The following is a 15,604-nucleotide window of genomic DNA, read 5'->3' on the forward strand; positions in this document are numbered from 1 at the left end:
AGAGATGCACAGAACCCTGAATTCAGGGCTTGGCAGATAATTTGGTGAGAGTTGGCTTAATTTTATTTTGCATTAACTTATTTTATCTATGCATATGTAGAAATTATTCAATGTTTTATTTATATGGAAATTCATAATGAAACAGGCCTAATAAGTACTTTTATAAATCTGATATGCTTTTGATCAGGCCTTTCTTACATAAGGATTCTGTTTCAGAGATATCTTTAGTTTCTCCATAAACAAATTTATGAAGTTTAGAATAAGAAATAAAGTTATCTGTTAAAAAATATTTAGCTTTATGTTTCCTTTTGAGGCAGCCATGATTCTTTTAATGATTAAAAAATCATTTGTGTAGTATTGCTAGCAATTTCAATTTTGTTTTTATAACCTGGCTAGTTAATGCTTTTTCTTCTTTTAAAAGTATTTGTAACGTGAAACCTAACATATGTTTCAGTTTCTGTAGATCTTATATTGTATATATGTTGTTTTAACTTAACACATTTGTATTGACTTAAAACTGGTGAGTAATTTATAAAAATATGTCAAAATACATCTCTTCACAGACACTTATTTATACATTAAGTGAAAGAAAACAAGACAAAAATCAGTGTTAATTTTATTAATTAATTTTATTTATTTGAAAAACATTTCTTGCATACAAGCTGTATTAGGGTTCTCCAGAGAACCAACCACATACATACACGCACATATACAAACACTCAGAGGGATTTATTTTAAGAAATTGACCCATTTGATTGTAGAGGGTATTATAGTCTGGTTAGATAGTTTGGCAGGCTGGAGACTCAGGAAAGAAAGAATTCCAGTTCCAGTCCAAAGGCAGTCTGCTGGGAAATTCCCTTTTGCTCCAGGAGAGCAGCTTTTTGTTCTACTCAGGCTTTCAACTGATAATATGAACCCCATTCTTATGTGGAAGGGCAGTCAATTTTATTTAAAAGGCCCCAATTTAAATGTAAATGTCATCCCCAAACTCTCACAGAAACACTTAGAATAAAGTTTGACCAATTATCTGGTCACTATGACTCCACAAGTTAACACATAAAATTAACCATTACACCCATTAAAACTAAAGATAACAGGGTTACTGAGTCTTGGTCTTTACACTCAAGGAATGAACCATTAGATGTTGGGAGTGAGGGATTTCAATCATACAACAAACATTGTATACTGGAACCTAGGGTACATGGACGGGGATGAGTCTGGAAAGTCAGGAAGAGTTGAGGCCACCATTTTTATATGAAGTAAAGAGCTTGAGGAATCATTCAAGTCTTGAACATGAAAATGAAATGATCTAGTTTGCATTCTTCAAAAGATAATTTGTAAATAATGTGGAAAACCGATTTGGTTAGGGTGAGGCTGAAGGCAGAGAGGCCAGCCAGTAGGCATGTAGAGTTGTTTCCTCAAGAGATACTGAAGGCCAGGCTCAGTGGCACACACCTTTAATCTTAGCTGCTCTGGAGGCTGAGGTAGGAGGATCAAGAAGAGTTTAAAGCTAGTCTCAGCAATGCAGTGGTGAGGTGTACTACACAACTCAGTGAGACCCTATCTCTAAATAAAACACAAAATAGAGCTGGGGATGTGGTTGAGTGTATCTGAGTTCAATCCCTGGTACCACTCCCCTCCTCCCCCACCAAAAGGAGATACCAAGGGTCTAAACTAACATTGTGGTGGCAGAAAGGAGAGGGGAAAGACCCCAGAGATATCTCAACAGTGTAATTGGTACATGATGTGAGTGGCAGATAAGATTCATGAAGGATGGAAGAGGAAGGAGGGGAAAGGAATATCTGCAAAAATGAGGATTGGAGAAAGACTGAAAGCACTAGGTGGTAGTCATATGTTGCAGAGAAATCAAATAAATAAGTACTGGGTATTTTGTTTTGTCAACAGATCTTTGGTATGGCAAAAGCAATTTTAAAAACCTTCAAAGCAGTTTTTTTTTTAAATAGGTATTATACATCCATGGTTAAAAGAATTGAAACAATAGATTAAACAAACAAATCAAACAAAAAAGTTTTTCTCATCTTCTCATAGTCACAAGGGCATCTCCCACTGTGAGTGTGTATTTGTATAGCATTCAGGATAGTGTCTAAGATACATTAAACATTCCATAAGGGCTTGATAAATAAAAATAAAATACATATCCTTATAGGTATATTCTATTCTTATACATTAATATACCCCCACTTAAAAAATTCAGATTCTTGATGTGCGCTTCAGTGAAATTTGACAAATAGATAATATTTACTCACCACCACAATTAAGACCTTTAGCATTTCTTGCACTTCCTTAAATTCCTTAATGCTTTATAAAATTAACCTGATCCCTTACATTCATCCTCTGGTCAAGCAGTGATCTGATTTCTGTTCCTTTTTGCCTTTTGCAGAATATTAAACAATTAAAGCATACATTATATAGTTATTTTGTGTCTACTTCTTATTTCTTGGCATGATTTTTTTCCCACATTTTTATTGGTACATTATATTTGTACATATTGATGGGATTTGTTGTTACATATTCATTCATGAATACAATTTAACAACATAATTTGGCCAATATCACTCCCCAGTATTTCCCATTCCTATCCTTCACCCCTTAGTCCCTTTCCTCTACTGATCTCTCTTTGATTTTACTTCCCCTTTTCCTCTCTAGCTTCCATATACAAGAGAAAACATATAACCCTTAGCTTTCTGAGTTTGATGTATTACACTTAACATGATGGTCTTTACTTCCATCCATTTTCCTGCAAATGCCATAATTTCATTTTTCTTGCTGAATAATTCAAAACTCTATTTTGTGTGTGTATATATCACATTTTCTTTATCCATCCATTCATTCATAGATGGAGACTTAGGCTGGCTTTGTAGTTTCACTATTATGAATTGTGCTGCTATAAAAATGAGTATGCATGTATCTTACTGTATGAGATGTCTTTAATTCTTCAGGGTAAAGACTGAGAAGTGGTATAGCTGGATATATGATGGTTCCATGCCTAGTCTTTTGAGGAGCCTTCATACTAATTTCCATAGCAGTTGTACTAATTTACAGTTCTAATAACAATGTAAAAGTGTTTCTTTTTCTCCACATCCTCTCCAGCATTTATTATTATTTGTATTATTGATGACTGCCAGTCTAACTGGTGTGAGATGAAATCTCATTGTAGTTTTGATTTGCGTTTCCCTCATTGCTAATGGTGTTGAACATTTTTTTTCCATGTATTTGTTGGCCATTCATTTATAGTTCTTTTGAGAAGTATCTGTTTAATTCATTAGATTTAACATAATGCTTTTGAAAGTTATCTACTTCACATTCATCATTAGTTTGAGCCTATTATAAAGCAGTTATAAACATTCACTTAGCAATCGTTGTATGTACATATTTCTCTGTTATATCCTGTATGTAGGCATTCATTTAATAAGTATTGTTTAATCTTATAAGAAATTATGAAGCTGTTTTTCCAAACAGGCTGTACTATTTTACATTCCTACCAGCAATATTTGAAAATTCAACTTGCTCCACATCCTCTCTAGCTCTTGTTGGTATCATTTTGTGTGTGTGTGTGTGTGTGTGTGTGTGTCGGGGGGCTGGTATGCCTTGTGCATGTGAGGCAAGCCTTCTAAGAACTGATCCACCATCACTTTTTAATTATTATTATTTTTTTGGTTGTAGTTGGACATAATATCTTTATTTTTTTTAATGTGGTGCTGAGGATTGAACCTAGCTCCTTGCACATGCTAAGTGAGCTCTCTACTGCTGAGCCACAACCCCAGCCCCCTACCACCATCACTTTTGATGGTGGTTTGGTCATGCTGTCTCTGGAGATATGTATATGTGTGTGTGTGTGTGTGTGTGTGTGTGTGTGTGTGTGTGTGTGCGTGCGGGCGCGTGTGCGTGCACACACACATAATTTTTTTAAAATTAAAATTTTTGTATTTTTGGTACTGGGAATTGAACTCAAGGGTGCTTCACCCCTGAGCCACATCTCCAGTTCTTTTTATTTTGAGACAGGGCCTTGCTAAGTTGCTGAGACTAGTTTCAAACTTGTGATCCTCTTTCTTCAGCCTTCCAAATCTCTGGAATTATAGGTGTGCACCACCATACCACCATTTCTGGATCTTTGGATATTTTTAATTGGTGCATTATAATTATACATAATAGTGGGATTCATTGTGACATATTTATGCATGCACATAACATAATTTGGTCAGTTTCATTCTTTAGTATATCTTCTTCTGCTCCCTTCCTGTCTTACTCTGGTCTGTTTGGATTTTAGTGTGTATTTCTCTAGTAATAATGTTGAGTGTTTATTATCATGTGTTTGTTTATTCTTTGAAGTGTATGTTCAAAATGTTTGCCTTTTTAAAGAATTAGACGGTTTGCTTTCTTATTTACAAGAGTTTTTAAGAATACTGAGTCTTCTGATCCATGAACAAGATTATTTCTCCATTAATTTAGATTTTTGGAAATCTGTCCCTTATTCCATGTTTTTTCCCCAAAGAAATTGCATGTATGGGCTGGGATTATGGCTCAGTGGTAGAGTGCTCACCTAACACGTATGAGGCCCTGGGTTCGATCCTCAGCACCACATATTAAGTCAATAAATAAAATGAAGGTATTGTGTCAACTACAACTAAAAAGTATTTTAAAAAAAAGAAATTGTATGCACATTTCTTATGTTTATCCTGTTTATTACAGAACAGATTTCAGCCATTTATGTCTGCTAAGAGAGTTACATCTTGTTCAGTCTGGAACCTGCTGTTCAGGTTCTAGATTTTGATTGATGTTCTCTTCTGTTGTTTCTGTGTGTGTGGTGTGGTGTGGTGTGTGTGTGTGTGTCTGTGTGTGTCTGGGTGGGGGAAGGAATTGGATTATTAATTTAGAGATATTTTGAGAAAGAAAAGAATTTGCTCTTCTGATCAATCTGACATGTTTAAATAGGAACCTTATAAAGCAGTTTCATTAGTGTTAGGGGAGAAATCAGAGAGCAGTAGACTTGGGATTCAGCTGAAGATGAAGAGTTAATCACAGTAAATGTAACCTAGTATTTAAACGTCTTTGGCCATTAGTAGAAGGAAAGGGAGTAAGAAACGAGGCTGGGTATGGTGGCCCACACATCTAATCCAGGCCATCTGTGAAACTTAGGGAAAGCCTGTCTCAAAATTTTAAAAAGAATTGGAGATTAATTCAGTGATACAGCACCAGGGGTTCAATCCCCAGGATCACCCCATCCCACTACCTGCAGAAAAAGAAAATTAAAAAAAAAAAAGGAGGCACAAAATGGTAAATATATTTTTACCAACTTCAATGGAGCTCTCAAATGCATGGGAATGTGCATTTTTCTAATCAACATTCATATATTAGAGAGTAGGGACCATTTATCATGAATGGTTAGAAGCTACAAATGTAAATGACATCAGTTTGTAACAGCCTTTAGAATATTGAACATGGAAGCAAACAGGTGACCTGTAGATGGGGATTTGAGGATGAAGCAGCAGAAGGACAAAGGGGTAAATAGTTAAGAACTAGAAGGGACATGTCAGATATGGGATCCAAGCAAGGCAGATAATAAGCTAGAAGTAGTGAGAGACACTGGAAAAGTCAAAGACTCAGAGGACTGAATGAAATTAATTACAAATGTTTATAGAAATAAAGGAAATAATTGAGGTATAAAATAGAAGAGTTACAGGAAGTGAAATTTGGGAGATGAGCTGCTGAGTTTTCTCTTTCTAGGACATGGTTTGTCTAGAGAGGGATCTAATGGATAATATGTCCTGGGCACTACCCTGATGGTGTTGCTGGGTTTCTCCAGTGCCCCGTATATTTGTGGTCGTGGGCCTCAGAGCATTGGGCCCCCCTGCCCATTTTTTGGCAATGGAGCCCGATACCTTTCTCCACGATATCATGGGTAAACACCTAGTCTTTGTCCGTTTTTTGATAACAGAGTACCCTCTATGGTAGTTTGAGAATGGCATTCATTAGCCTAATGTCTCCCTCTATGTCATCATGGGCAAATACCTGGTATTCTACCCCTTTGATACCTAGTGTTGTTAAACCCTCCTCCTATGGGGTAATTCCTTTTAAAATGCCCTATTTGTTAACAGTTGTAGCATGTTTTTGGCCTGGCATCTAAAGCCTGTTGTACTGCAGCTGCCAAGACTTGCCCTTGTTCATTAATGTCTCTACATAATTTAATATATGTGTTTAAATCTCCATGTTTCCATGGTCTAATGGTCTCCTTACACCATCTGTTCGCTTGTTCATAGGCTAGCTGTTTAATTAATGGCATTGCTTGTTCTGTATCCCCAAAAACTCTGGTAGCTGTTTGAATAAGCCTATCTACAAATTCAGCATAAGGTTCATTAGCTCCTTGTATTACCTTAGATAATTGACCTTGTAAATCTCCATGTCCTTGTAAAGTCTTCCGTGGCCTAATCGCATCTACAGCAATTTGTGGGTATATGGCAAGATCATATGCAATTTGTTGCTGCTGACCCTCATAAGGTCCCTTTCCTAACAACATATCTAGATTTCTCTGAGGATAACCGGCTGCTGCATTTTGCCTAGCCGTCTCCGTGCAAAATTCCTCATTGGCAACCTTCCATAACAGGTATTGTCCTCCATTTAGCACAGCTTTACACATACTAGTCCAATCTGCTGGCGTTATGTTCAAGTTGGTAATGGACTCGACCATGCTTACAGTGAAGTATGCTTGAGGACCATAGGTTGTTACAGCCTCTTTTAGCTGCTTCACTGTTTTGAAATCTAAAGCATGGTGAATTCGCTGCCCTCCTACCTGCTCAAATACAGGGCATACTAATGTTTGAGGTCCTGTCTCAGGATCCCATCTACCAACTATGGGGGTTGGGGGTCTCCCAGCATATGGAGGTGGAGCTGTTGGTTGGACACTTACGCCCTCTGGTGATAGAAAGGTATTAGTAGCAGTCTCCTGTTGTACCTTTTCCCCTGATGGCTTTTTCTGCTCCAAACTTTCTTCCCCTTTCTGACAATCTTGAGAGGCCTCCTCTTTTACTTGATCTAAAATGTCTTCTCCTTGACTAAGTAAACAAGATTGTACCAATGTCCATAACAGTAATGTGTCAACTGGCAGAGTTCCTGGGCTTTCCTTTTCTATTCTTTTTAAATCTTCAACGTATGCCCTAATTGTTCTCGATATTACTGGGGTGCCTCCTTCCCTAAAAATTTACTTAACATTTTTTCGGTTTGTTTTTTACTAATTTTTAATTCCATATTTCCGTGACAAAGATACTCCTCACTAAGATAATGCAAAACAAAACCGAGACTAAATGAAACAAAAATGGAACAAAAATTCATTATGACAGCCTTTCTATCCTCCTGAAATGTACATCCATCCTTTCTCCCTATCTGTTCCTCAGACACAAATAGTTTTTCCTCAGATGTGAGTGGTTTTTCTTCTGTCTCACCCATCTCCAGGGACAGGCAACTTAAAACAAAAGTGAAACAAAACAGAAGAAGAATCTTAAAATGGCTACCCATCCTCTCGCCCTGCCCTCAGGGGCGAGCAGTTTACCCTATCACTTATCCTCAGTCATTAAGTGCGTGCGGCCGCCAAATGCCGCAGTCTGGCTGGGCACAATTCACTTATCAAGCCACTTATCAAGCAGGAACGAACTTTATTTTTAGAACACACACGCAGCACCACGCGAGCTCTTCAGGAATTCCCTCCGAGCCCAACTGTCACCACCGGCTCTTCCATGAGCACCTCAACCAGCACTCTTCCTGCCCGTGAGGATGATTGTCTGGGTCGTGTGGGTGGAGCCAAAAGAATCCCCCAGTGAGCAGCTCCATGGTCTGAAAAGGCAGGGAAACAGTCCAATGAGCATCACTGCAGAGGAGCCAATCAGCTGGAATTTGCTGGGGCCGCGGTGAGCCAATCAGCTGGAAGTTTGCTGGGGCTGCTTTGGCTCTGGCTCTCAACAATTAATAATTATTTTAACTTTGTCCCTGTTGACTTTATTTCCTCATATTCTCTTAAAAGGGTGAGAATTTTCAATATTAGACATAGCTCTCAGATGAAAATTATTACTTCACGGTTTCAAATATATAGTTAAAATAAAAAAGCAAGGTAAAGGACAGAGAAATTAATACAATTATGTAATAGTTTTTTTTAATTCTACATTTAAAAAATGTAGTTTATTAATTTGGAAAGTCTAGACAGAGTCTTGAGGCTAATTGTGGAACTGGTCTAGAATTCCTTAAACAAATATTTTTCTAAGAACTTAAATAGTGTTAGTTGTTCAATAAGTACAAACAGTGTTGGAGCTATTTTTTTAAAGAGAGAATGAGAGAGAGAGAGAGAGAGAGAGAGAGAGAGAGAGAGAGAGATTTTAATATTTATTTTTTAGTATTTGGTGGATACAACATTTTTGTTTGTATGTGGTGCTGAGGATTGAACCCGGGCCCCACGCATGCCCGCGTGCTACCGCTTGATCCACATCCCCAGCCCAGGAGCTATTTTTTTTTTTATATTTATTTTTTAGTTGTAGTTGGACACAACACCTTTATTTATTTATTTATTCACCCATTTATTTATTTATTTTTATGTGGTGCTGAGGATCGAACCCAGGACCTTGCACGTGCTAGGCAAGTGCTCTACTAGTGAGCCACAACCTCAGCCCCTGTTGGAGCTATTAATAAAATTAAATGTAAAGAAAGAATGAAAAAAATATTGAATATATTTTCTTTCTGCTCACAAGGTTTTCATACTGATGACAATTTTTAGTGGTTTTTCAAAATCTTTTAAAATTTCTGTCATCCTTGGAGGGATCTGCTTCTCCATCAGAGTGCTGTTTATCTGCAAATAATCCCTTTCCATTGAGGCCACTTTTGCACATTTCCATTAGTTTCAAACTCTGTTCTTTATCCCTGTGTCTTTCTTTCTTTTTTTTTTTTTATTGGTTGTTCACAACATTACAAAGCTCTTGACATATCATATTTCATACATTAGATTGAAGTGGGTTATGAGCTCCCAATTTTACCCCAAATGCAGATTGCAGAATCACGTCGGTTACACATCCAGAATTTTACATAATGTCCTATTAGTAATTGTTGTATTCTGCTACCTTTCCTATACCCTACTATCCCCCCTCCCCTTCCCTCACATCTTTTCTCTCTACCCCATCTACTGTAATTCATTTCTCTCCTTGTTTATTTTCCCATTCCCCTCACAACCTCTTATATGTAATTTTGTATAGCAATGAGGGTCTCCCTTCATTTCCATGCAATTTCCCTTTTCTCTCCCTTTCCCTCCCATCTCATGTCTCTGTTTAATGTTAATCTTTTCTTCCTGCTCTTCCTCCCTTCTCTGTTCATAGTTGCTCTCATTATATCAAAGAAGACATTTGGTATTTGTTTTCTAGGGATTGGCTAGCTTCACTAAGCATAATGTGCTCTAGTGCCATCCATTTCCCTGCAAATTCCATGATTTTGTCATTTTTTAGTGCTGCGTAATATTCCATGGTGTATAAATGCCACATTTTTTTTTTATCCATTCATCTATTGAAGGGCATCTGGGTTGGTTCCACAGTCTAGCTATTGTGAATTGTGCTGCTATGAACATCGATGTGGCAGTATCCCTGTAGCATGCTCTTTTAAGGTCTTCAGGGAATAGTCCGAGAAGGGCAATAGCAGGGTCAAATGGTGGTTCCATTTCCAGCTTTCCCAGGAATCTCCATACTGCTTTCCAAATTGGCCGCACCAATTTGCAGTCCCACCAGCAATGTACAAGTGTACCCTTTTCTCCACATCCTCGCCAGCACTTGTTGTTGTTTGACTTCATAGTGGCTGCCAATCTTACTGGAGTGAGATGGTATCTTAGGGTGTTTTTGATTTGCATTTTTCTGACTGCTAGAGATGGTGAGCATTTTTTCATGTACTTGTTGATTGATTGTATATCCTCCTCTGAGAAGTGTCTCTTCAGGTCCTTGGCCTATTTGTTGATTGGGTTATTTGTTATCTTATTGTCTAATTTTTTGAGTTCTTTGTATACTATGGATATTAGGGCTCTATCTGAAGTGTGAGGAGTAAAAATTTGTTACCAGGATGTAGGCTCCCTGTTTACCTCTCTTCTCTTGCTGAGAAAAAACTTTTTAGTTTAAGTAAGTCCCATTTGTTGATTCTTGTTATTAACTCTTGTGCTATGGGTGTCCTATTAAGGAATTTGGAGCCCGACCCCACAATATGTAGATCAGAGCCAACTTTTTCTTCTATCAGACGCAGAGTCTCTGATTTGATATCAAGCTCCTTGATCCATTTTGAGTTAACTTTTGTGCATGGCGAGAGAAAGGGATTCAGTTTCATTTTGTTGCATATGGATTTCCAGTTTTCCCAACACCTCGCCCTCTGTCTTTACCGAGGCACTTCCCACTGATGGTTTTGGTTATTGTTTTTCATTTCTTCCTTGTGTAGTGTTTTGCTCAAAATGCTTTGCAATGCTGGTTTTCTGGCTGCAAATTCTTTTAACTTTTGTTTATCATGAAAGATTTTTATTTTGTTGTCATACCTGAAGCTTAATTTTGCTGGATACAGAATTCTTGGTTGGCATCCATTGTCTTTCAGTCTTTGAAATACATTGTTCCATGACCTTCTTGCTTTCAACGTCTGTGATGAAAAATCCGTTGTTAACCTTATTGGTTTACCCCTGAATGTAATCTGCCTCCTTTCTCTTGTAGCTTTTAATATTTTCTCTTTGTTCTGTATATTGGATATCTTCATAACAATGTGTCTTGGCGTTGGTCTACTGTGATTTTGTGTGCTTGGTGTCCTGTATGCATCTTCAATTTGTATATCTGTTTCCTTTTTTATTTCTGGAAAGTTTTCTGTAATTATTTCATTCAGCAGGTTACTCATTCCCTTGGTTTGAATCTCTGTGCCTTCTTCTATCCCAATGACTCGTAAGTTTGTTTTTTTTATGTTATCCCGTAACTCTTGGATGTTTTTCTTGTGATTTTTTACCAGCCTTTCTGAGTTGGCTAGAGTCTTTTCAAGATGATATATTTTGTCTTCATTATCTGACGTTCTGGCTTCTACTTGCTCCACTCTGTTAGTAATACTCTCAATTGAGTTTTTAATTTGGTTTATCATTTCCTTCATTTCTAGAATTATTGTTTGATTATTTTTTATAATCTCTATCTCCTCATAAAGATGCTTAACTTCTTCTTTTATCTGTTTATGTAATTCATTCTCAATGTGTTCTTTCGCTGCTTGAATTTGCTGTCTCATATCCTCTTTAAGGTTCCATTCCATCTGTCTAAGGTGTTCCTTGAGTTCTTTATATGACCATTTTTCTGATGACTCTAGGTCCTCCTGAATATTTAGGCTGTCCTGCACTGTTTGTACTCCTTTTCTTCCTTGCTTTTTGAAGCTGCTCATGTTACTTCTTGTTCTGTTTGACTGCTGAGTTACTGTTTACTCCTATAAATTTATTTGATGCTTGGGAGGAAAGGTATTAGAAGGGAAGGGAAGAAGTCACTAAAGTGAATGAGAGTAAGCAAGCAGAATTCAAGGAAGGGGAGATAAGAAAATTGAAAAGAAATGGAAAGACAAAAGAAGAAAAAAAATAGGAAATAAAAAAAGAAAAAAAAATTAAAAAATAATAATAATAAAAAAAATTAAAATTAGAAGGAAAAATTTTTTAAAAAATTGAAAAAAAAATTTAAAAAGCAACAAGAAAGAAAAATGAAAATGAAAGAAAAAAACCCAAATCAAAAAAAAGAGAAAAAAACTAATAAATGCAGTCTTAGAGTTTGATTAACTTCTCTTCCAGTAGGTGGCGCTGCGCCCACCAGGCCAAGCTTCTCCTGTCAATACGCGGGAACCAATCACTGTGCAGCAGCTCCTGCTCCCAGACTGGGCGAGTCTCCAATCCTGAGTGCCTAGGGCCTCCTCTTGTGTCTAGTTACTTCCCCACTTTTCCTCTAGCCAGGCCCCTCTCACGGGTGCCGCTCACCACAATACTGGCTACACGCCAGGTCTGCTGCTCCCGGGAGCCCTGTTTTCATGAACGACTGGGCACACTCTCCCCGTTTGCCATTCCCTCAGACCCTAAGTTTGTAGAGCTTGGGGCTGAGAATCCTCAGCGAATTTTACTTGCCCTCTGGTAGCCACCCCTCCGGTAGCCACCCCCCGGTAGCTGGTGCAAGAGATCTCAGTTGTCAGCACTGGTGGTAGCGGTAGCCAGGAGTTCCGCGCCGCGGGTCCCGCACCACCTCTAATTCCCTCCGTCTGGCTATCACGCTCACGGGAGAGCTGGGAGGGGCCCTTAAGTTTTCCCTGATGTGTGGAGAGGGAAGGTTAGTGAATTACACACCTGTAGCCGCAGGTTTCAACAAAGTTATCTCCTCCACCGCAGTCTGGTGACGTCACTTCTCTGCCATGGTGTTATCTCTTGCAAATGGCGACAGTTCGTTTCCCTTTGCCGGGTGACCAATGCAACGGGGGGGGGGGGGTCCTTACTGTCTCTCCCAAGCCCCGTTTCAAACCTGTGGCCACTACCTATGAAGGCTCGGTTGGCATTTACCTCCATAGGATCAGAAGGGCTGACCAGTTGTTTCAGCCGGATGGATTAGTGCTGAGTCACAGCTATTTGTCTGCGGGAAGCAGGCGAACGGGAGCTTGAATTCAGCCGATCTGGGCTCAGTGTGTGTTCTGAGAGGTCCAGACTGCTCGCCCCAGATCCACGTCAGTTCAGCATTGCCTAGTGATCCTGAGCAAACAGTATTTAGATTGTTTACGACTCCCTATGCCCGCTCAGCTGAAGAGGTCAGAGACTTGATCTCTCTGTGCCCACCGCCATGTTGGAATCCCTCTTTTTATTTTTTTAATATTTTTTTAGTGGTTGATGTACCTTTTAATTAATTAATTTATTTATATGTGGTGCTGAAGATCGAACCCAGAGCCTCACACATGCTAGGGAAGTGCTCTGCCACCGAGCCACAACACCAGCCCCTCTTTCTTCTCTTTCTTAGATGCACAGTTCACACTTAATCCATGCTTTCTATTCATTTTTTCTTCAGGTTTTTCTTTCGTTCCAAATGAAAAGGTACTAACTAATATGATTACTGTTTTCTCAAAAATCTCTCTTTGACATCTTAACACTTCTACATGTTAGCTGTATAACCTCAGACTAACTATTTAGCATCTCTAACCCTAGTTTGCTTCTCTGTGAAGTTGAATATTAATATCATCTTTTGAGATTTTTGTGAGAATGAAAATGAGATGATCTCTATCAATGTAAAATACTTAGCGCATTACCAACCATACTTAAGTGTCTTAGTGTTAGCTGGTAACTATTACCTCTGTCAGCCTATTTTGTTATACAGCAGTTTTTGTCCTGTGAAGGATGCCTGTGTTAGCATTTTGTAGTAGATGATTACAGTAGTGATCTTGCAGGTGTGAAGTGTGGAAGAAGACAGGATTTGTGTTTTAAGGAGATAAAAGAGAAAATTAAAGGAAGAAAGAGATGCTCATTTGAAGCTGTTGGTTGTTTCTAATATACCGTGCTATTTATCTGCAAATAGTCCCTTTCCATTGAGGCCACTTTTGCACATTTCCATTAGTTTCACGGAAGATGGAAGGAGACCCTCATTGTTATACATTTTGCACATTTCCATTAGTGTCAACTTGTTTTTCAGAATTCTTTATTTTCTTTTGTTCTGCTATTGTATCTTGTTATCCTTAAGATGTATAATAAAAATGAAAGAGATAAAGAAGAGAAAAAATTTGAACGCCATTTGGTTAACTCTGCTAAAATTATGTTTTTGGTGAAAGTCAGGACTTTCCCAGAGTGGATAAAGTAACACTTCTATTTTTTTTTATTAGTTGCTCAAGACAATACAATGATCATGACACATCATACATTTGATTCAAGTGGGGTATGAATTCTTATTTTTCCACGTTTACAGATTGCAGAATCACATTGGTTATATAGCTACATTTATACATAAAGCAATACTAGTGTCTGTTGTATTCTGCTGCCCTCCCTATCCTCCCTCCCCTCCCCTCCCCTTCCATCACCTCTCTTTACCCAATCTACTGTGACACATTTCTCTCTCTTTTTTTTCCTTCCCCCTCACATCCTCTTATATGTAATTTTGTATAACAGTGAGGGTCTCCTTCCATCTTCCGTGCAATTCCCCTTCTCCCTCCCATTCCCTCCCACCTCCCTGTTTAGTGGTAATTTTCTTCTCATGCTCTTCCTCCCTACTCTGTTTTGAGTCACCTCCCTTATATCAAAGAAGACATTCGGCATTTATTTTTTAGAGATTAGCTAACTTCACTTAGCATAATCTTCTGTAATGCCATCCATTTCCCTGCAAATGCCATGATTTTGTTATTTTTTAGTACTGAATAATATTCCATTGTGTATAAATGCCACATTTTTTTTATCCATTCATCTATTGAAGGGCATCTAGGTTGGTTCCACAGTCTAGCTATTGTGAATTGTGCTGCTATGAACATTGATGTAGCTGTGTCCTTGTCGTATGCTCTTTTTAGGTCTTTTGGGTATAGTCTGAGAAAGGGAATAGCTGGGTCAAATGGTGGTTCCATTCCCAGCTTTCCAAGGAATCTCCATACTGCTTTCCAAATAGGCTGAACCAATTTGCAGTCCCACCAGCAATGTATAAGTGTACCTATTTCCCCACATCCTCGCCAGCACTTGTTATTGTTTGACTTCATAATGGCTGCCATTCTTACTGGAGTGAGATAGTATTTTAGAGTGGTTTTAATTTGCATTTCTCTGATTGCTAGAGATGGTGAGCATTTTTTCATGTATTTGTTGATTGATTGTATATCCTCCTCTGAGAAGTGTCTGTTCAGATCCTTGGCCCATTTGTTGATTGGGTTATTTGTTTTCTTGTTGTTTAATTTTTTGAGTTCTTTGTGTACTCTGGAGATTAGAGCTCTATCTGAAGTATGAGGGGTAAAAATTTGTTCTCAGGATGTAGGCTCCCTATTTACCTCACTTATTATTTCTCTTGCTGAGAAAAAACTTTTTAGTTTGAATGTGTCCCATTTGTTGATTCTTGATTTTAACTCTTGTGCTATAGGTGTCCTATTAAGGAATTTGGAGCCCGACCCCACGAGATGGAGATTAGGGCCAACTTTTTCTTCTATTAGATGCAGAGTCTCTGGTTTGATTCCTAGCTCCTTGATCCATTTTGAGTTAACTTTTGTGCATGGTGAGAGAAAGGGATTCAATTTCATTTTGTTGCATAAGGATTTCCAGTTCTCCCAGCACCATTTGTTGAAGATGCTATCCTTTCTCCATTGCATGCTTTTAGCACCTTTGTCTAATATAAGGTAGTTGTAATTTTGTGGATTGGTCTCTGTGTCCTCTGTTCTGTACCATTGGTCCATCCACCTGTTTTGGTACCATTACCATGCTGTTTTTGTTACTGTTGCTCTGTAGAATAGTTTAAAATCTGGTATTGCTATACCATCTGTTTCACTCTTCCTGCTTAGAATTGCTTTAGCTATTCTGGATCTTTTATTTTTCCAGATGAATTTCATGATTGCTTTTTCTATTTCTGCGAGGAATTTTGATTGGCAT

At 38.2% G+C, this 15,604-nt stretch overlaps 1 protein-coding gene across 9 annotated transcripts in view; it reads left to right on the forward strand.

Moving 5' to 3' along the window:
- Stau2 (staufen double-stranded RNA binding protein 2) overlaps positions 1–15,604 on the forward strand; it is a 305,213-nt gene that overhangs the window by 137,696 nt on the left and 151,913 nt on the right. The gene's annotated exons all lie outside the window — the stretch shown is intronic.

Source organism: Urocitellus parryii, chromosome 7 (assembly GCF_045843805.1).
Source record: "Urocitellus parryii isolate mUroPar1 chromosome 7, mUroPar1.hap1, whole genome shotgun sequence".
Classification (NCBI taxonomy): Eukaryota; Metazoa; Chordata; class Mammalia; order Rodentia; family Sciuridae; genus Urocitellus; species Urocitellus parryii.